Raw genomic sequence first — 20988 nt, 5'->3', positions numbered from 1 at the left:
CATCCACTCTCTTTCCTTGTTCCTTCTTGTTTCCAATTTCTTGTTCAACCATTCTACTTTTCTCTAAGTTTATTCTGTAAGCAAGCTCTCTCATGGGCTGGGCTGAATTTACAATGATGTCGTGCCCTTCAGCTGTACACTGTCTTAGAATGTCAGGGAATAAATCTTTATGCTTGCTAATTAATTCCTTCAATTGTTTTTGCCGTGTAGGTTCCAAATGATGGACATTATCAGTAATATTTTTCAAAACAATGGAATTCTTAAATCTTGTTGATACTAGATTCAGTGGGTAAAAACAATTCTTCACCCCATTAACAGATTCCACAGCCTTTACAACTCCATTTGTTTTATAACAGTTCTCCCAGGTGCCATCCTATCAAACAAATGTTTCATTTTAATTTGAACATTCTGCAAACTTTCCTTTGCAAGGTCCCAAACCTTATTAAGTCTCTCCCAGAATTTTAAAACATAGTTAACGCACACTGACACATGTTTCCAAATCAGACCATAGTTCTCTGAGTAGGATCAAAGGTCCTTTTGGCCTGTGACCGAACACAGGTTCCAACAGACTACCCTTCAATGATTTTTGAATCGTATCTCCAACAGTAAATAAGAGTAGGGGAGACCCTCATCTCAGTTTTTCCCATTTTTCACACAAGATGTTTTAATCATGGTCTTAATAGACAATAGACAATAGGCGCAGGAGTAGGCCATTTGGCCCTTCAAGCCAGCACCGAGAGTGGAGTTGAACCGTTCCAAGGCTCCCTTGGACACTGTGTGATATGCAGATGACACAATGTACCTGGCTCCCAATTCTCCAACTATTCCCTGGAATGTTCTCGAAGTAAAGTTACTACCCTGGTCAAATTGAATTTCTTTGGGCAGACCTATCAGTGTGAAAAACTTACTGAGTGCTTTTACCACAGTCTTTGCCTTGATGTTTCCAAAAGGCAAGGCTTCAGGGAACATAGACACAGCACACATCATTGTTAACAGATACTGATGACCAGCTGCAGTCTTTAGCAATGGGTCTACACAATCCACTATGACCCCAGAAAAAGGTTCACCAAAAGCTGGTATCAGTTTAAGTGGTGTTACTTGAATAACCTGATTAAGTTTCCCCTCAACCTGGCAGGTAAGGCAAGTCCTGCAAAAATTCACAACATCCTCTCTTAAATTAGGCCAGTGGAATTCCTTCATAATCCTGTGCACTGTCTTTCTCATTCCAAAATGTCTACCTAAAGGCATACTGTAAGCCATGTTTAAACTTCAGCCCTGTAAACTTTCAGAACCACTACCTGACTTTTAGGCACAGTGGCTGGTCTCCACTTCTTCATTAACAGCCCATCTTTAAGATAATATCCCACTGACTCTCTCTGAACCTCCCCTTCTGTGAAAGCTGTCTCCTGTAAAGCCACCATTTCAGAATCTTTATTCTGTTCCTCTGTAAATTCCTTCCTCCATAAGAACAAACCTTCCTCATACACCTTACTCTCCAAATCCTGTTGTAACATGGAAGGTAGAGAAGTCTGTGACACATCATCGGACTATAAACCTCTGGTTTTGCTATCATAGGCCTCAGCAGACTTCCTAACCATGCTTCGAGTAATTGCGCATGTGGGATAAACATCAGTCTTTCTGTGTGGTTCATTACCAACAGCTCTGCTCATCAGTTGAATTGTTAAATCACCCTTATCTTGGAGAGATATCAACCTCCCCATATTGGTTACTAAACTTAGCACCATCACCAGACTTATAACTACCATGTGTACATTGTGGAAGAGGCCAAATAATCCATTTATCCTATTTCTACAACCTTCACTTCGACTTGTTTCCATAACATCTTCCACCACTGATCACTCCTGGTCACAACAACAGTTCAAGTTTTGTCTCTCCACACCCCAAATTTGAACAACATCATCATGAATAACATCATAACCTTGCAGGTGGCTACCTCCAAATGTCCAAACACAATTCAACAGAGGGGCACATTCTTCCTCAGCAGGCCTTTGACCTGCAAGCAGGGTCAAAGGTCGCACAACCAATCCAACCTTTCCCAGTACTTTATTCAAAAGTCCAGGGACAACACTTTCCCCATTATTTTCAGTTACACTTACCTCGCCAACTTTTATCTCATCACTAACTTTTAAAACACTGTCTAATACAAGTGACAGAGAATTCTCAATTTCCACTGGTACCAAGGTGAACCCTTTATTCACTGAACCAAAACCATGTGACACAAAAGAACTGCATTCTTTTCCAACCAAGTCAGACACCTCAGACCTTTACTGAGTTTCAACAAAAGGTTCAGTACCCTGTGAATCCACAGGTACTTCAACAACCTGAAACAGGCAATTGGGACAGCTGCCTCTTCTGGACTTTCATCACTTGTCCCGGTTTCAAATTCAAGGTCACCCAGAACCTCCCAGCTACTCTCTGAGTAACTGTCACCTGGAGTAAACTCAACCTCGTGGGTTAAAACAACTTTGCTTTCTTAGCAGACCCCCGCAGGGTGACGGCATCCTCCTCATCTAGGCATGCCCTTACATCATAGGGGACACAACTTTTAAATTCATCAAACAAAACAAGCTCTTCCGAGCTGTAAAAATCAGCAGGGTCTAACACTAAACCTCTCAGCTGCCACATCTCCCTTTCAAACAGTCTCTGTCTTTCTGTCTCTTCTGTCTGTTTGTCTGCCTCTCTACCCTCGAGATGTTTCAGTTGTGACCCATGCTGTCTTTTCCTCTCCTCAGCCTCCAGCCTGCATTGCTCCACCTGAAGTGGAGCCTCAGCCTCAGTAAGTTTACCTCCAGCGAATAACTCTAACACCTCCTCGTCAAACTTTCCCTTCACGACATAATGCTGGGCTATTGCTGTCTGTATCTGAGCTACCCTCATTTTAGTGGTCACCTTTAGTCTTAACTATTGAGCGATAGCCAACAGCACATTCCTCATAGCATCATCCAGCACTTCAGGGGTTGGTTCCAACAGAAACTTCTCAAGACTAACGTCCATTTCTGCTGTATTTCCACACAAGCAAATCAAAAGGGATTTTCCCCAATCAGTTCAAACAAGCCTCCTACAATTTGTTCAGATCCCAGACGCAGGCCCCATTTTTAATAGGGACCCAGGACAGGTTAAAGAACCAGCAGAAATGGGAAACACTTTGGAGTCCAGTATTGCTATTAACTAATGGTATTTATTAGTAACTACGCAATACAGTAATATAAATGCAGATATAACAAACAGGTTAGCAATGATTATATATAAGTAAGTGTGGAAATATATGAAAACCAAGCTTCTTCAAGTCTAGGGGTAAATAGGTAGTCTTACGAGGAGGAGTAAAGTTCATTTCAGTTCGTGGTATTGAGTTGAATACTGATGGAGAGAGAGAGAGGGAGAGATTTGAGTCTTCAGGTGAGCTGACGCCGTCGACCTTCCCATTATCCTCCAAAATCCTTTAAAAGTCACTGACTGTGACCACAACAAAGGAGACCATTCTTCTGTGGTGGATCTATCAACCCAGGCGAGGGTTTACACACAAATAACTCCCCACCGGTCTCACCTTCTCCACACTGCAAGAGCCACTGATCAATCCGCCTGATCGATCCTCCAAAACCCACTCTATTTGTGGGCACAACAAAGCTCATTCAGTGTGCAAAATCATCTGTTTCAGGTCTATCATCTGACCTTCTATTTCATCTCCTCGTACTGAGTACCAACTGTCTCTCAAATAACAGTTCCTCCCTTCTGTCTGTAAGAGCTGTTACATACCCCGTAACTGGGTTGCCAAACCAGCAGAAATGGACCACTTGTTGGAGTCTGGATTACTAGGAACTAATAAAGTTATATTAAAGAAATAAGTAACACAGTACTCTAATCGTAAGGATATAAATGCAACAGGTTAGCAATGATAATACACACATGTACACAGAACTAGTGTAATAGGGATCAACCAAGTTCTGTCACAGTCTAGGGGTAAAATGATCAGTCTCAAGTGTCGCAGAGTTCAGTTCAGCTTAGTACAGTTCGCAGTAATCGCTGTTGTGCCATTGGAGAGAGAGAGAGAGAGGGGGGGATGCAATTTGGTTCAGGCAGACCTTTGACGTCTTCTATCCCGCTGTGGTCACCGACTGTGACCCCTCCGTTATGAATACGATCGTTCTTCCGCGGTGAACCCAGGCAAGGGCGGACACACACACCAGGTTCCCACCGATTGTACCTTTACACCCTGTGAGCCTATGGTCGGCTCCCGCGAACCGGACCTCCAAACTCCCACCACTTGTGGGGGCACACCGCTCTTTCCAGGGTCTCGTTGTCTCGTGGTCTCGTGGTGTCGTGGTGTCGTGATGTGTCATGCCTTAGCGAACCCGCTCTTTTTATCCCCCTGCTGGGATATCACCTGTCCATCAAACTTCAAACAGTTCAGGTTCAAAGCAACCGGTCTGTCAATATTCTGAATTGTGTTTCTTTTCCATTAATCCCTCTCTCCTCTCTTATTAGCATTTTGAATGTTTCTCCATTGTCTCTCTTATCTCTCTCATTAGCATCAATCGTCCGATAGCTTGGTTTGGCGTCACAGAACGTACTAGCAGGCGATGTCCTTGGGAAAGTATAAACAAACTGGCAGCAGTCTTTGTCTCTCTCTGTCTCTTAAAACAAGATGTCTGTGTTAAATATCTCTCTCTCTCTTTTTAAAAGCACAGTTCATAGGGGTAATTGAGCACAGTTCATAGAGGTAATTCAGGACCCTGTCACACCCAGTCTCCTCAGTTTGGTTCCCATCCCCAAACAATCCTCATTTAAACTCTCCCCAATAGCCTTAGCAAACCTCTCTGCCAGGATATTGGTCTCCCTGGGGTTCAAGTGCAACCCGTCCTTTTTGTACAGGTCACATCTGGCCCAAAAGAGGTCCCAATGATCCAGAAATCTGAATCTCAGACCCCTGCTCCAATCCATCAGCCACACATTTATTCTCCACCGCATTCTATTCCTATTCTCACTGTCACATGACACAGACAATAATCCTGAGATTACTACCTGTGAGTAATTTAACACCACCTGTGTTAAATATGGGCTTTATTTGTCACACATACGTCGAAACTTACAGTGAAAAGCATCATTGGCAGCAACGAGCAACACAGTCTGGGGATGGGCTGGCGACAGGCCGTAAGGGGTGAAACACTTCCTCTGCCAGAATAGCATGTCACCCTCACTGACCCTGAAAGGAACGTGTGAAGGTATAACATTCAAAGTCAGGGTATGAAATAGTTGTAAAGAGAAGGTATTATATTTCACAGGGAGAACATACAAAGACAGCAGCAGGAATGGGACCAAGGTCACTGGCACAGTAAAGACTAGCACACTGAACACTAAAGAGATGACCACACCCTAAGCACTGAACTGCATTGGCTGGGAATCGAACCCAGGTCTCCCGCGTGGCAGGCGAGAATTCTACCACTGAACCACCAATGCAACTGTTAACAAATCAACCAAATTATGTACATCAGAGGACAGACCACACCAGAAACAACTATACTCATTCCAGTGTTCCTGTTCGATCAAACAACTCCAAGGGTCGCTGCGTTCTTCCATAACAAACAGCATTAAACATCATTGACACAATATGTACATAAGCCTACAAGAGGAGAGGCTGTATTTGATCTAGTGTTTGGAAATGAACCTGGTCAGGTGTCAGGTCTCTCAGTGGGAGAGCATTTTGCAGATAGTGATCACAATTCTATCTCCTTTACCATAGTATTGGAGAGGGATAGGAACAGACAAGTTAGGAAAATGTTTAATTGAAGTAAAGGGAAATATGAGGCTATCAGGCAGGACCTTGGAAGCATAAAATTGGAACAGATGTTCTCAGGGAAATGTACAGAAGAAATGTGGCAAATATTTAGGGGATATTTGCATGGAATTCAGCATAGGTACATTCCAATGAGACAGGGAAAGGATGGTAGGCTACAGGAACTGTGGTGTACAAGGGCTGTTGAAAATCTAGTTAAGAACAAAAGAAAAGCTTACAAAAGATTCAAAAAAACTAGGTAATGATCGAGGTCCAGACGATTAATAGGCTAGCAGGAAGGAGTTCAAGAATGAAATTAGGAGAGCCAGAAAGGGCCATGAGAAGGCCTTGGCGGACAGGATTAAGGAAAACTCCAAAGGCATTCTACAAGTATGTGAAGAGAAAGAGGATAAGACGTGAGAGAATAGGACTAATCAAGTGTGTAGTGGAAAAGTGTATATGGAACTGGAGGAGTGTTGTGGATACTGTGGGGGGCTGTCAGGGGTTACAGCAAGACATCAATAAGATGCAAAACTGGTCTAAGAAGTGGCAGATGGAATTCAACCCAGATAAGTGTGAGGTGGTTCATTTTGGTTGGTGAAGTATGATGGCAGATTATAGTATTAATGGTGAGACTCTTGGCAGTGTGGAGGATCAGAGGGATCTTGGGTTCCAAATCCATGGGACACTCAAAGCTGCTGTGCAGGTTGACTCTGTGGTTAAGAAGGCATACGGTGGATTGGCTTTCATCAACCGTGGAATTGAGTTCAAGAGCTGAGAGGTAATGTTGCAGCTATATAGGACCCCGGTCAGATCCCACTTGTAGTACTGGGCTCAGTTCTGGTCACCTCACTGCAGGAAGGATGTGGAAACCATAGAAAGGGTGCAGAGGAGATTTACAAGGATGTTGCCTGGATTGGGGAGCAGGCCTTATGAGAATAGGTTGAGTGAACTCGGCCTTTTCTCCGTGGAGCGATGGAGGATGAGAGGTGACCTGATAGAGGTGTATAAGATGATGAGAGGCATTGATCGTGTGGATAGTCAGAGGCTTTTTCCCAGGGCAGAAATGGTTAACACGAGAGGGCACAGTTTTAAGATGCTTGGAAGCAGGTACAGAGGAGACGTCAGGGGTAATTTTTTACGCAGAGAGTGGTGAGCGTGTGGAATGGGCTGCCGGCAAAGGTGGTGGAGGATAGGATAGGGTCTTTTAAGAGGCTCCCGGATAGTTACATGGAACTTAGAAAAGTAGACGGCTATGGGTAACCCTGGGTAATATCTAACGTAAGTACATGTTCAGCACAGCATTGTGGGCCAAAGGGCCTGTATTGGGCTGTAGATTTTCTATGTTTCTATGAAATTGCAAACACACAACACTCCTCCCTGTTTAGCTGTAAACTCCAACTCAATAGAGAACGAACGCATCAACTATAGGCCCAGTATACAATACAACTGCTATATACAGACACCCACAGCTTTGTAAACTTTAAATTCTCCATTCAGGTGTAAAGATTTCATTGCTATGCAGGATTTCCTACTTGTGGGTTAACACCTGTTCTGCTCGGCAGGTGAGTTTTGTGAAACAATGTCAGGTTCTGGTAACTCCTCCGTGGTGGTGGCAGAAGTTGACTCTGAGGCTGCAGGAAGTGGTTCTGACAGGGACAGCCACCTTTCCTCTCCAACTTCGACTCTGCTCTCCTCAACTGATCAATGTGTCATCTCCAGATGATATCAGACACAATCTCCACTGTGTAGGACAGTGGTCTAATTCTGTCCTTAATCTCTCCATGTTACCATGCTGTATCTCAGAATCAAAGGTTAAAGATTAACATTGAAACATAGAAAACCTACAGCACAATACAGGCACTTCAGCCCATAAAGTTGTGACAAACATGTCACCCTCACTAACCGTAAAAGGAACGTGTGAAAGTATAACATACAAAGTCAGAGTAAAGAGAAGGTATTATATTTCACAGGGAAAACGTACAAAGACGACAGCCGGACCCTGGTCACTGGTACAGTAAAGAGATGCACCTCGCACTACCAAACCCTAAGCATTGAACTGCATTGGCTGGGAATCGAACCCAGGTCTCCCGCGTGGCAGGCGAGAATTCTACCACTGAACCACCAATGCAACTGTTAACAAATCAACCAAATTATGTACATCAGAGGACAGACCACACCACACACAACTTTGCCCATTCCAGTGTTCCTGTTCATTCAAACAACACCAAGGTTCACTGCCTTGTCCCATAACAAACATCATTAACTCTTTGGTTACACAACTTCCAAAACTCACTAAGTCTATTCAGACATCCCTCACTCTGGATCAACCTCGACCTGGCGAGATCCTCTCCGGTCACAGACCTGTCGCTCTCGATCGTCGCTCATCCATGAGGCATCTTTTTACACATTTCTCTGGAAAAGTTTCAGTCGTCACTTTCAGTTCACAGCCCATTATCAACATCAAGTTTATTGTCATATCCACAAATACAATGAAAGAATTTCTTGCAGGCACAAAACATCAGCGAGGTAGGATTCACAAGAGAAACATATATATTTCACATCAATTACAAGTTTACGATAGTTTAAGGTCATTTCCAGTATACAAGTAGAAAGGTGAACCAACTAATTGTTACTCTGGATACAATGGAGCACAAAAATGCGAAATATGATAAAGGCTGAGGGGGAAGGAGGACGAGCCAGTATTCAGCTCTCTACCCCGTGGGGTTTGCACTGAACTGACCACAGCTGTGGCCTGCAAGTATCGGCACTTGCCTCAGTGCTGAAGTAACTCTGTGACTGTGGCCTGTAGTCATCGGCTCCTGAACCGGCTTCGCTCGTCCCAGCATTGAACTGGTACCGTGGCTGTGGCCTGCAGTCATCGGCTCCTGAACCGGCTTCGCTCGTCCCAGCATTGAACTGGTACCGTGGCTGTGGCCTGCAGTCATCGGCTCCTGAACCGGCTTCACTCGTCTCAGTGCTGAAACGGTTCTGTGACTGTGCACTCATTTTCAGGGACTCTGCCGTTAATATTCTGTCGGTTATTTGTTCATTTTTTAGTGTTTGCCTGATTTGTTCTTTTTTGTGAGTCCTTGTTGTCTGGAGTTTTTTAATGGGTTCCGTTTTGTTTCTTTGTTTTGTGGCCACCTGCAAGAAGATGCATCTCAGGGTTGTATACAGTTCACATGCTTTGATAGTTAAGAGATGCACACTGAACACTAAAGAGATGCACATTACACTACCACACCCCAAGCACTGAACTGCATTGGCTGGGAATCGAACCCAGGTCTCCCGCGTGGCAGGCGAGAATTCTACCACTGAACCACCAATGCAACTGTTAACAGATCAACCAAATTAAGTACATCAGAGGACAGACCACACCACACACAACTTTGCCCATTCCAGTGTTCCTTTTTACACATTTCTCTTGAAAATTTTCAGACGTCACTTTCAGTTCATAGACCATTATCAACATTGAGTTTATTGACATATTCACAAATACAATTAAAGATTTTCTTGCAAGCACATAACATCAGCGAGGTACCTGTGTTAACACTACCTGTGTTAAATATGAGCTTTAGTTGTCACACATACGTCAAAACATACAGTGAAAAGCATCATTGGCAGCAACGAGCAACACAGTCTGGGGATGTGCTGGGGACAGGCCGCAAGAGTTGAAACACTTCCACTGCCAGATTAGCATGTCACCCTCACTGACCCTGAAAGGAACATGTGAAAGTATAACATACAAAGGCAGAATATGAAATAGTTGTAAAGAGAAGGTATTATATATTTAGAGAAGGTATTATATATTTCAAAGACAGCAGCGGGAATTGAACCCAGGTCACTGACCACTGTAAAGAGATGCACGAAACACCAAACATGAAAGAGATGCAGATTGCACATTGCATATCAAACTGCATTGGCTGGGAATCGAACCCAGGTCTCCCGCGTGGCAGGCAAGAATTCTACCACTGAACCACCAATGCAACTGTTAACAGATCAACCAAATTATGTACATCAGAGGACAGACCACACCAGAAATAACTTTGCTCATTCTCGTGTTCTTGTTCATTCAAACAACCCCAAGGTTCACTGCCTTGTCCCATAACAAACATCATTAACTCTTTGGTTACACAACTCTTTCAGCAGTTTCACAACTTCCAAACTCACTAGGTCTGTTCAGATATTCCCCACTCTGGATCAACCTCAACATGGCGAGATCCTCTCCGGGTCACAGACCTGTCGCACTTGCTCGTCGCTCATCGCTCATCCATGAGTGGTCGTGAGGGAGGAGGTGTAGGGGCAGGTGTGGCACTTGTTCCGCCTGTAAATGGACAGTCTGGGGGGGGGGGTTAGATGGAGATGTACCTGGTGGTGGGATCCCATTGGAGATGGCAGAAATTATGGAGAAATTAGTGTGTGTTGCTTGGATTTCCAGCATCTGCAGATTTTCTTGTGTTTTTTGTTCTGTGGCTGCCCGCAAGACGATGAACTTTGATAATCAATGTACTTTGAATTTTGACAACACAATAATTAGGAGTAATAAATATACAGAGTCTATAAAAAGTATTCACCCCCTTGGATGTTTTCATGTTTTGTTGTTTTACAACATTGAATCACAGTGGAATTATTTTCACTCCTTGATGCTGATTAACAGAAATACAACATTGAATCACAGTGGAATTAATTTGGCTCTTTGACACTGATCAACAAAAAGTCTTTCATGTCAAAGTGAAAACAAATTTATACAAATTGGTCAAAATTTATTACAATTATTAAACACAACATGATTGATTACATGATTACTCACCCCTTTCAAGTCAGTATTTAGTAGATGCAACTTTGGCAGCAATTACAGCCTTGAGTCTGTGTCGATGGGTCTCTATCAGCTTCGCACATCTGGACACTGCAATTTTCCCCCATTCTTCTTTACAAAACTGCTCAAGCTCTGTCAGATTGCACGGGGATCGTGAGTGAACAGCCCTTTTCAGGTCCAGCCACAAATTCTCAATTGGATTGAGGGCTGGAATCTGACTTGACCCCTCAAGGACATTAATTTGGTTGTTTTTAAGCCATTCCTGTGTAGCTTTGGATTTATGCTTGGGGTCATTGTCTTGCTGGGGAAAAAATATTCTCACAAGTCACAGTTCTCTTGCAGACTGCATCAGGTTTTCCTCCAGGATTTCCCTGTATTTTGCTGCATTCATTTCACCCTCTACCTTCACAAGCCTTCCAGGACCTGCTGCAGTGAAGCATCCCCACAGCATGATGCAGCCACCACCATGCTTCACGGTAGGGATGGCATGGTTTTGATGATGTGCGGTGTTTGGTTTATGCCAAACATAGCGTTTAGTCTGATGGCCAAAAAGCTCAATTGCAGTTTCTTCTTCTTCTAGATTATTTATTGCACTGAACTGCTGCTGCTTAGTTAATAAATGTCATGACACATGGCTGATAATAAACCATTTTTATGTGCTTTGCTTGAAATTTCAGCATTTGCAGATTTCCTCGTGTTTGCTGATTCTAATTCTTGTTGGATTTTATATGCTTTCCAATCATCCAGCTTCCCACTCACTTTTGCTGCCTTATATGCCCTTTCCTTGGCTTTTATGCTGTCCTTAACTTCCCTTGTCAGCCACAATTGCCTGTCCCTGCCACTTGAGAATGTCTTCTTTTGTGGGGCAAATCTATCCTGCGCCTTGTGAACTATTCTCAGAAACATCAGCCATCTCTGCTCTGCCGTCATCCCCACCAGTGTCCCCTCCAATCCACCTGGGCAAGCCCCTCTCTCATGCCTCTGTAATTCCCTTTATTCCACCGAGATACAGATTCATGTGAGTTCTTTGGTGTGCCATATTCAAGGGAGGGAACACTAAAACAATCAATTATTTTGTGTTTTATGTCTGTAATTAATTTAGATGACTTTGTAGAGATCTGTTTTCACTTTGACACAAAAGAGTCTTTTTCTGTTGATCAGTGTAAAAAAAGCCAAATTGAACCCACAGTGATTCTATCCTGTAAAACAATAAAACATGAAAACATCCGGGGGGGGGTGAATACATTTTATTGGTACTGTGAATACATAAGGTATCTTATATACATTGATTGTATGTCCATAAAGTGACACTTGGTACAGGAGTGTCTGCACATAACGTACACAACTTCTACAGATGGCAAATATCTATCACACCAGTAGCATCCGTATCCTGGAATAACGAGATGCCAGTCCAGATTTTTATTTGGCAAAACGTCGACTCCTTTTCCCACAGTGACAAACCGGCACTCAGGAGGGAGATTGAAAATCTGGCTGAATGGTGCAACACAACCTCTCACTCAACGACAGCGCAAGCAAAGAGCTGACTTTTGGATTTTTGACTGCAGGAATTGGAAGCTGGAGGTCCTCATTAAGGGATAGGAGTTGGGGAGGGTCTGTAACTTTAAATTACTTTGCATTATACTTCTATAGATGCAGAGCGATGACTACCCTGACCAGCTGTAGCACAGCCCGGTGTGGAAACACCAATGTCCAAGTACAGAAATGTTCTGTTTTGGAACTTCAGAACATTAAACTAGTTCAAAGTGTTGGCTGGAAGGAACTACAGCCTACAGAATGGATTCGGATGAATCAAGGACAGGGGAAGCAGACAACCCAATTGTCTTTATTTCTCCTCCCACCCCCCACCATTTTGTGGACCCTGAACTGATTCTTGCTGTAGGATCATCTAATCAGAGCAATTGAATGTGGACACAAGGAGCTTCAGGTAATGACCTGCCAAGCCTGAGACCATTCTCAGCTATTTATTATGTAAAGAGACAGACCTACCAAAGAAGCAATCAGTAATTTTGTTAGACCCAGTGGGTCACCTAGTTTAACTGGTTTGGACCAGTCAGAGTTGAAAAACATAAGTATACAAGGCTGGAGTGGGCAGAACCATGAGACAATGGTGGTTGTAACCCTGGACTAGAGCCAGTAAGATGGTGACCAAGGTAGCTCAGGTGACCTTGAGCCTTTGGGATGGAGATCCACCAGTTCAATTGATGGATCTATAAGAGCCAGGAGCTCCAAGTACCTAATGGCAACATCTTTCCAGCAACCAGAGACCAACCATCGCCGATAAGGAGGACTGCTGGGCACGTGGAGATTGGTACCACAGGGAACGCCTGGGCAGCGTGGACTTTTTCCTGGGTAATACCTTTTCTCTTCATTGACTGTTTATGGAGGGCCAGGGTTTCTAGTGGGGTGCTCACAGGTAGTTAGTTTGTGAACCTACATGCTTCTTAGTTGAGACAATAAGTTGCTTGTCGGTAAATACAGATTCTCTGTGCCTCACCGATCATTACTACAAGGGGTGATTCTTGTAACAGAATTGGTGTTCCTGGTGGGGGCTCGAGGTAAAATCTCTTTGTTCAGTGGGAGACTCCAGTCGGAGCACATGGGTGAGGTATTGAGAGATCTAGGGCTGGGTACTTAGCGTTTACTAACCCAGGCTGAAGAATTCAGGAAATTTGCAAGTCGGAAGGACTTGGATTGTTGTGATTGGAGGGGATACCTCCAGAAATAGGTGTTGGTGGAGTGGCTGCTATATGGAGAGCTTGCTGGTCACTCTGGCTGTGGAGGGAAAACTGGTGGGGACGCTCTGTGAAAAACCGCCCAGTGGAAACTGTCGGGCAGGAAGTTTAAACAATTACAGAAACCGGTTGCAGTTGGGTTTACTTGAGGAGTTGAGAGAATTACGACAGAATGCCAAGGCAGAACAGCACAGATTAGAAACAGAAAATGAATGTCTGCATAAAGCAGAAGCCGAACGAGTGAGGTTACAACAGGAACCCCCAGAATATCAGCATAACGCAGACGCTGAGCGAGAGGTTAGGAGAACACAAAAGGCTCCAACAGGAGGTAGAAACCTTTAGAGAAAGGGTTACTGATTTACAGGGTCAGAGAGGCATGCACTTGATGCTGATGAACCAGTTTCAGTCGAAGTGTGAGAAATTACTTAAAGAGGAAAGTAAACTACAGGAAGCAGCTGAACTAGTGAAGGATGAAGTGGAGGGATTAAGGAAACAGTGCAGGGATTTAAAGACGGCTATGACTGTGATTCAGAAATCAGCACAGGTAAGGAAGAGTAACACAGGCAGTCATGTAAAGTGTTTAAAGCACATTCAAAAGCTGCAGGACCAACTTGCTGCACAACGAGGAATAGTATGTGCTTTTGGATCTGGCAACGGGGAAGAAGGTGATTATGGTTTAGCAGATGAAGCTACCAGATACGGTTACAATAATTATGATGCACCAGAGGGGACCCAGTAGAGGCGTTAGCCAAACGTTACCGGAGAGGAGATGAACATCCCACTGCATTTGCATCTCGTTTATTAGATTACATTCAACTTTATTGTCATTGTGCCAAGTACAGATACAAAGCCAATGTATCTAGTCAATGTATACAAAGCCAGTTAGCATCTAACCAGAAATGCAAAGAATAGTATTATTTACTTTTTATTTCCAGTTATTTTGTAAGTGCTACAGCACACAAATATAAAAGTACTGAGACAGTACAATATGGGTGCAATACTGCTTAGCGCTGTGATGTGAGGTTCAGCAGGGTCACAGCCTCAGGGAAGAAGCTCTTCCTGTGCCTGCTGGTGCAGGAGCGGAGGCTCCTGTAGCACCTACCGGATGAGAGGAGAGTAAAATGTCCATGGTTAGGGTGAGATGCATCCTTGATAATGCTTTTCACCCTGCCCAGGCAGCATTTATGGTAGATGGTGGGCAATTGGGTGCCGATAATCCACTGGGCAGTTTTCACCACACGCTGGAGTGCTTTGCGGTCCGATACGGGACAATTGCCATACCACACTGAGATGCAGTTGGTGAATATGCTCTCAATGGTACAGCGGTAAAAGTCCGTCAGTATCCTGGGACAGAGGTGAGCTTTCTTCATGCTCTGCAGGAAATTAAGGCGCTGTGTGTTCCAAGGGGTGTATGGAACAGCATTAGAGCAGGACGATTTTGAACCAGAGGCCTCAAATAGACAGTTGAGGACACCGGTGTCTCACTGTACCAATGAATCTAAAAAGGCATTGGAAATGTTTGAATCCACACATACTGAGGCATGGGTACTGGGGAAAATGAGTAAAGCGTGGGCAAAGCAGATACAAAGACCAACTAAACCCTCTAATGGGAAGGTGATGCCTATGAAAAGTGACACAACTGCCTGGAGAAATGAGGGTAGGGGACCCACCCCGGGGGTGTCCCTGCCACACTATCAAGGGGCAGGGAAGGGCAGAGGAAATGGAATGAACTGAAAGCAGAGTAATTAAATGCTGTAACTGCGGTCAAGAGGGACACATTAAGAGAGAGCGTCAAAACCTGAGACGAGAAAGAGCAGAGCAATGCGGTTTGCCCTTGGAGGGGCCAGAAAGACGGAGGCCACAAAGATAACATGGTGGAGACATCACCATCCAGGGAATTGTACCCCGAGCCTCAGTGACAGTGTCAGGCCTCACCAGCGTGGGTGGGTGACACAAGATGGGACGAAACCGGAAGACTCTAGTGAGTGGTAGGGTTGGAGGCCGCTCTGTTACCTTTTTATGGGACACCGGAGGATCCCGAACCACCGTCAACACCGCTAATGTGAATAGCACAAACTAGAAGATATCAGGTAAAATTATCCTACATGGATTCACAGGACATTCACAGGTGGGACGTATGAGTTTCCCATTGGAAGTAAGGATAGGAGACATAACTTTGGAACATTCAACAGTGTTGGTGGAATTAGCCAGGGAGCGGAGCAGGAACATATACTCGGGCGTGATTATATGGCCAAAGTTTAGAGCCAGTTAACTGTATGACTTGGCAGATGCCAACTGGCATGAATAACATAACCACATGCAGATCCAGCAGGAGACTGTCAGGATAAAATTTGCACCATGGGTGAAATGTGAATAAAACCGGAGGAGATGAGCAACGGTCAGAAGGTGCAGCAAATTACCCCACAGAACTCGGGGGCATTTGCAAGGCACAGGCATGACTGTGGAAAGGTGGCTGGCAGTGTGTGCGTACAAGATCCAGACCCCAAACCACAGAAGCAAAAAGCAGAGGACGATGTAGGCAGGTAACACAGAGTTAGGTACAAGGGGTACTGAGTGAGGCCAGTAGCCTCCACTAATAACTCACCCACATGGCCAGTGAGGAAACCAGCTGGTAGTTGGAGGTTGACAATGGACTATCGACAGCTGAATAAAGCAATTCCATTAACAGCCCCAAATGTAGCAACTCACCCAGAGACATTGGTCAAACAGAATGAAAGAGCGCAATGGTTCAGTTTTAGACATAAATAATCGATTTTGGTCTATCCCACTGGAAAGAGAGTGTCAATACATTTCCCTTTCAGGGACATGGACTGCCCTACCACAGGGGTTCAATAATTCCCCGTCTATATTTCACCAGCACTTCGGGGAAGGGTTAAAATGTTTTAAAAGCCCATGTGCTTGGTACAATACGTAGATAATCTACTCCTGCAGTCTGAAACCAGGCTGAAACATTATCAGTTAATGACAGATCTGCTGCAATTATTACAAGCATTGGGACTAAAGGCAAACCTTTAAAAAGCACAAGTGATGAAACAAGAAGTTAGTTACTTGGGAATGATCTTAACACCAGGAAAAAGAGAAATTGACAAGCAAAAATATGAAACTGCCAAGACCCGAAAGGGCCGTGGTCTTTTCTGGGGCCGGTAGGGATCACTTTGATGGATTTTCCACTGCAGCTCCTTTAACCGAGTTACTGAAAAAGAATGTGGCGTGGGGATGGAAATCAGAACATTCCCAGACCTCCACAGACCTGAAGCAAGCGTTGGCCACTGCGTCTGCTTTAAAAACCCAATCAGACTGAGTCATTTTCATTGGAGGTGGTGACAACTGATACCAGCCTATCGGCAGTGCTGTTACAGGAGGCGCACGGGAAGCTAAGACCTGTAGCGTAGGCATCGCGCATTCTCTCACCAGTAGAACAGGGGTATACTGTATGTGAAAAACACCTGTAGCCGTTTTCTGGGTGGTACAATATTCCACCTACATAGTGGGACTTAATCCACTGACAGTACTGACAGAACACACCCCGATACAATTACTGTTAGATGGAAGGACTAAAGATGGGTCAGTAAGCCAAAACAGAATTGCCAGATGGACATTGCTGTTGCAAGGAAGAAATATTCGTGTGAAGCGAGTAAACACTACCTCAATGTTAGCCGGTAACCTGGTGTACCAAGGAAGAGAACACGAGTGTCAGGTTATGAGAGCAAATGATCCCAAGGGCCCATTTGTATCAAAACAAAAAGGAGGGGGTGGAAGGAGATCAGATAAAGTGATGACTGAGAACAAAGGCACAAATGAAAAAACCTACTTTAAAATGTTTGTAGACAGCTCCTCATCAATATAGGATGGTGAGAGGAGAACTGGGTGTGGTGTATATGTAGAGGATGAACATGGCCAGGAAAGGTATAGTACAGCTTTAAAGTTCCCCAAAATCATGAGTGTGCAGACAGCAGACTTGGCAGCCGTAGCATATGTGGTTATCCACCCAGAACATTTCCCGCCAGGGTCAGTCATACACTCTGATAGTATGTATGTTTGTAACAGCCTCTCGGAACATTGGCCTCTGTGGGAAGCCAGAGAGTTTGTTTCAGCTGATGGGAAGCCCCTCCCATCTGCTGCTTTATTACAATATATATTTCAGGAGGCAAAGGGAAAGGAATATGGCATCGTAAAGGTGAAAGCCCGCTCTAAATTATCTCCAGAGGGAAATCGAAAGGCTGACAAATTGGCGAAGCAATTGTTTGGGCAAGAATGGCAGCCACAGATTGGGGAGATTGGGAGGCAGAAAGAACAGCAGATTAAGGTTATGGATTTAACAGAGGAGCAGAAGACAGATAAAGAATTTTAAAAATTAATAGAGGGAGCAGGGGTCTGAAATATATAAAGAGCACAAGGGAGTGTTTGTCAAAGATGAAGTTGTCCTTCATGAAGAAAAGATTGTGGTTCCAGAGGGAGGAAGAAATCATGATCTATGGGGACACCAGGGGTACGAAAGCACTCTGGAAAAGATCAAGGAAGTGGGCTGGTGGCTGAAGATGAAGGATGATGTGGAGAATTATGTCAAAAATGCTTGATTTGTGCACAATATAATCCTGATCAAAATGTAAAGAAAGGGGCCCTTCGACACACCAGAACAGTGGAAGGGCCTTGGACAAATTTGCAGATAGATTACGTTGGTCCCTTACCACCCACCGCTGGAGGGTACAAATATATTCTGGTAGTAATAGATAACTTTACGAAGTGAGTGGAAGCTTTCCCGGCTAAGACAAACACAGCAAAGGCCACTGCAAAAATCCTGCTGGAAAGGATACTCACTGGCTGGGGACTACCCCGGAGTATCGAATCGGATCAAGGCACACATTTCACGGCCCAGATAATGCAAGATGTCATGGCACTTTTAAGCAGAGATTTCATATACCTTACAGACTTCTGTCTAGTGGAATGGTGGAAAGGATGATTCGAACACTAAAAAATATGATTGCAAAAATGGTGCAACAACATGGAACAACATGGCAAGTAGTTTTGCCTTATGCCTTGATGATAATAAGGAACACAGTGACATCTTCAACTGGTTACACCCCGTATAAACTCATGACCGGAAGGGACATGAGAGGATTGGAGGAGTTGCTAGGATTAGATTTGTCAGAACCCAAAATCGATGGGATCATGTCAGAAAAGTGGGTGCAACAATTGGTAGAGACATTGAAAGAGGCCAATTGTGTGGCAGCCCACCAAGTAGGAAAGAAAAGGCAACAGAGTAAAGCCTACTTTGACTCAAAAGTCAGTCCCATGGAGTTAAGCCCAGGACAAAGGGTGATGATCAGAATACACCAACCCACCTCATTTTTCAATCCCAGGTTTGCAGGGCCCTATGGAATCATAGACAAAGCAAGTCCTGCAGTGTACAAAGGGCTGACTTCTCCAGATAAAAGTCGGTGGTACCATATCAACCAGCTGAAATTGGTGGGGAAGAAACAGGAATGTTATCACCATCACCATATAACAATTGATGTACATGACAGACCTGATTTGAGAGACTTGAGAATTCCATTGGCCGATTCCTGCCCCTAGTTCTTATGTACTTGAGCTCTCTAATTTTGGACTTCCTGATTCTGAGGAAAAGACTATTACCATCCGCTTTATCCGTACCCCTTGTGATTTTATAAATGCCTATGAGGTCACCCCCTCATTCTCCTGCTCTCCAGGGAGTGTATGTGTTACCTGAATTTCCAGCATCTGCCGATTTCCTCTTGTTTGTGTTTATCTAATCAGCTTGCTTGATTTGACATTTCACAAACACCTCACCTTTATTCTATTTATTTAAAAAGTTAAATTAGGTAAGCAGTGCAAAAAGAGAGAGAGAAAGTAGTGTGGTGTAGTGTTCATGGGTTCAATGTCCACTCAGACATCTGATTGCAGAGGGCTTTTAAACATCTCTATCATACGGATTTACCACCCCCAACCCTGGCATCGCATTCCAGGTACCCACCACTCTCTGTGTAACAGAATACTTGCCCCACACATTCCTTTGAAATTTTTCCCTCTCACCTGAAGTGCTGGTATTGATGGGATTGGTCTTTTGTCGACTCTGTTGTGTTTCTTGTATTTATTACGGATGCCCACAAGAAAATGAATCTCGGAGATGTATACGAAGGCATAATGTCAAAAGCCCTGTGGCCCAGTGCATCCATATTTGTTAATTGTTGTCTTGTCTAGACTTGCTAAACCCTTGTATTTTCTATTTCATCTTACCGGGTTTGTTTTGACTGGCATGGGTTTTCCGCGTACTGTGATTATTTATAGTGGACTCCTGATTAGCACCTATTGCAGGGTCCTTTTGTTTTGAGAATGATACATATCGTAGTGTTGCTCAGTCAAACTACCAATATTCAGTTGAAATCCCTGTGAGTAATCTCTTGTTTCTGTCTCTACGTGGGAGTTTGTCGTTGCTCCACACCAGGGTTCAGTTGTCAGTCAGCACACGCCGTGGTACATAAATATACTTTGAACTTTGAAGGTACTGGCTATCTACTCCATGCCTCTCATAATCTTGTAAAGCTGTATTGGATCTCCCCTCAACTCTGCTGCTCCAGAGAAAACAGCCCAAGTTTGTCCAGCTTCTCCTGATTAGCACATGCCCTCTAATCCCGGCAGCATCCTGGTGAACATCTTCTCAGCCTCTCCAAAGTCTCCACATCCTACTACCTATATCAATGGTGTTGATATTGAGAGAGTTGAGGGATGTGAACATCACCAATACCATAAGATACAGGAGCTGAATCAGGCCACTCGGCCCATCGAGTCCATTCTGCCAATCCATCATGGCTGATTTATTTATTATCCCTCTCAACCCCATTCTCCTGCCTTCTCCCTGTATCCTTGCACTCCCTGACTAATCAAGAACCTATCCTGAACTGATCAAGATGAAACCGAAAGCACTACGTACTCATCGATTTGGCCTCCACGGCCACTCGTGGCAACCAAGTCCTCCGATTCACCACCCTCTGGATAAAGAAATTCCTCCCAACTCCATTCGAGATGGACATCCCTCTATACTGAGGCTGTGCCCTTTGGTCCTCTATAGGAAACTCTTCTCCACAGCCAGTCTGCCTAGGCCTTTCAATACTCGATAGATTTCAATGAAATCCCTTGCCCACCCTCCCATTCTTCTAAACTCCAGCAAGTCCACACCCAACATCATCAAACCCCTCACACATTAACACTTCCATTTCTGAAATCATTCTTGTGAACATCCTCTGGTACCAGCACATTGTTTCTTGGATGAAGGGCCCCAAACTGCTCATATGACCTAAAGTTCAGTCTGACAGCACTTTGGTAAATCGGATTGCTTGGCTGCCCCTCTCCTACTGCATACAGGCAGAGGCCACAGAGCAAAGCTCTAGAGATGTGGACAACCACCAGGAGGTCACGGGAGGCAGAGGAGTGACTAAAGAATTGCTTCCAGTCAGTGGACTGGGCCTTGTTCAAGGACTCATCTGTGGATCTGAATGACCACACTATGGTCGTACAGACTATATTAAAACAGCTGTAGATGAGTGCGTCCCCACAAAATCATTCAGACCCTTCCCCAACCAGAAGCC

The 20988-nt window shown here is 44.3% G+C and overlaps 4 non-coding genes across 4 annotated transcripts; all 4 read right to left on the bottom strand.

Moving 5' to 3' along the window:
- Nucleotides 1–5404: 5404 nt before the first annotated feature.
- On the bottom strand, nt 5405–5475 carry trnag-gcc (transfer RNA glycine (anticodon GCC)). The gene has a single exon. It is a non-coding gene; the product is annotated as a tRNA-Gly (tRNA).
- A 2376-nt stretch (nt 5476–7851) lies between these two features.
- trnag-gcc (transfer RNA glycine (anticodon GCC)) lies at nt 7852–7922 on the bottom strand. The gene has a single exon. It is a non-coding gene; the product is annotated as a tRNA-Gly (tRNA).
- Nucleotides 7923–9052: 1130 nt separating this feature from the next.
- On the bottom strand, nt 9053–9123 carry trnag-gcc (transfer RNA glycine (anticodon GCC)). The gene has a single exon. It is a non-coding gene; the product is annotated as a tRNA-Gly (tRNA).
- Nucleotides 9124–9709: 586 nt separating this feature from the next.
- trnag-gcc (transfer RNA glycine (anticodon GCC)) lies at nt 9710–9780 on the bottom strand. The gene has a single exon. It is a non-coding gene; the product is annotated as a tRNA-Gly (tRNA).
- Nucleotides 9781–20988: the final 11208 nt, after the last annotated feature.

The sequence above is a fragment of the Mobula hypostoma genome, chromosome 28, assembly GCF_963921235.1.
Source record: "Mobula hypostoma chromosome 28, sMobHyp1.1, whole genome shotgun sequence".
Taxonomy (NCBI): domain Eukaryota; kingdom Metazoa; phylum Chordata; class Chondrichthyes; order Myliobatiformes; family Myliobatidae; genus Mobula; species Mobula hypostoma.
Note: the sequence above shows the minus strand (reverse complement) of the source record. Positions and strands in the feature narration are given on the sequence as shown.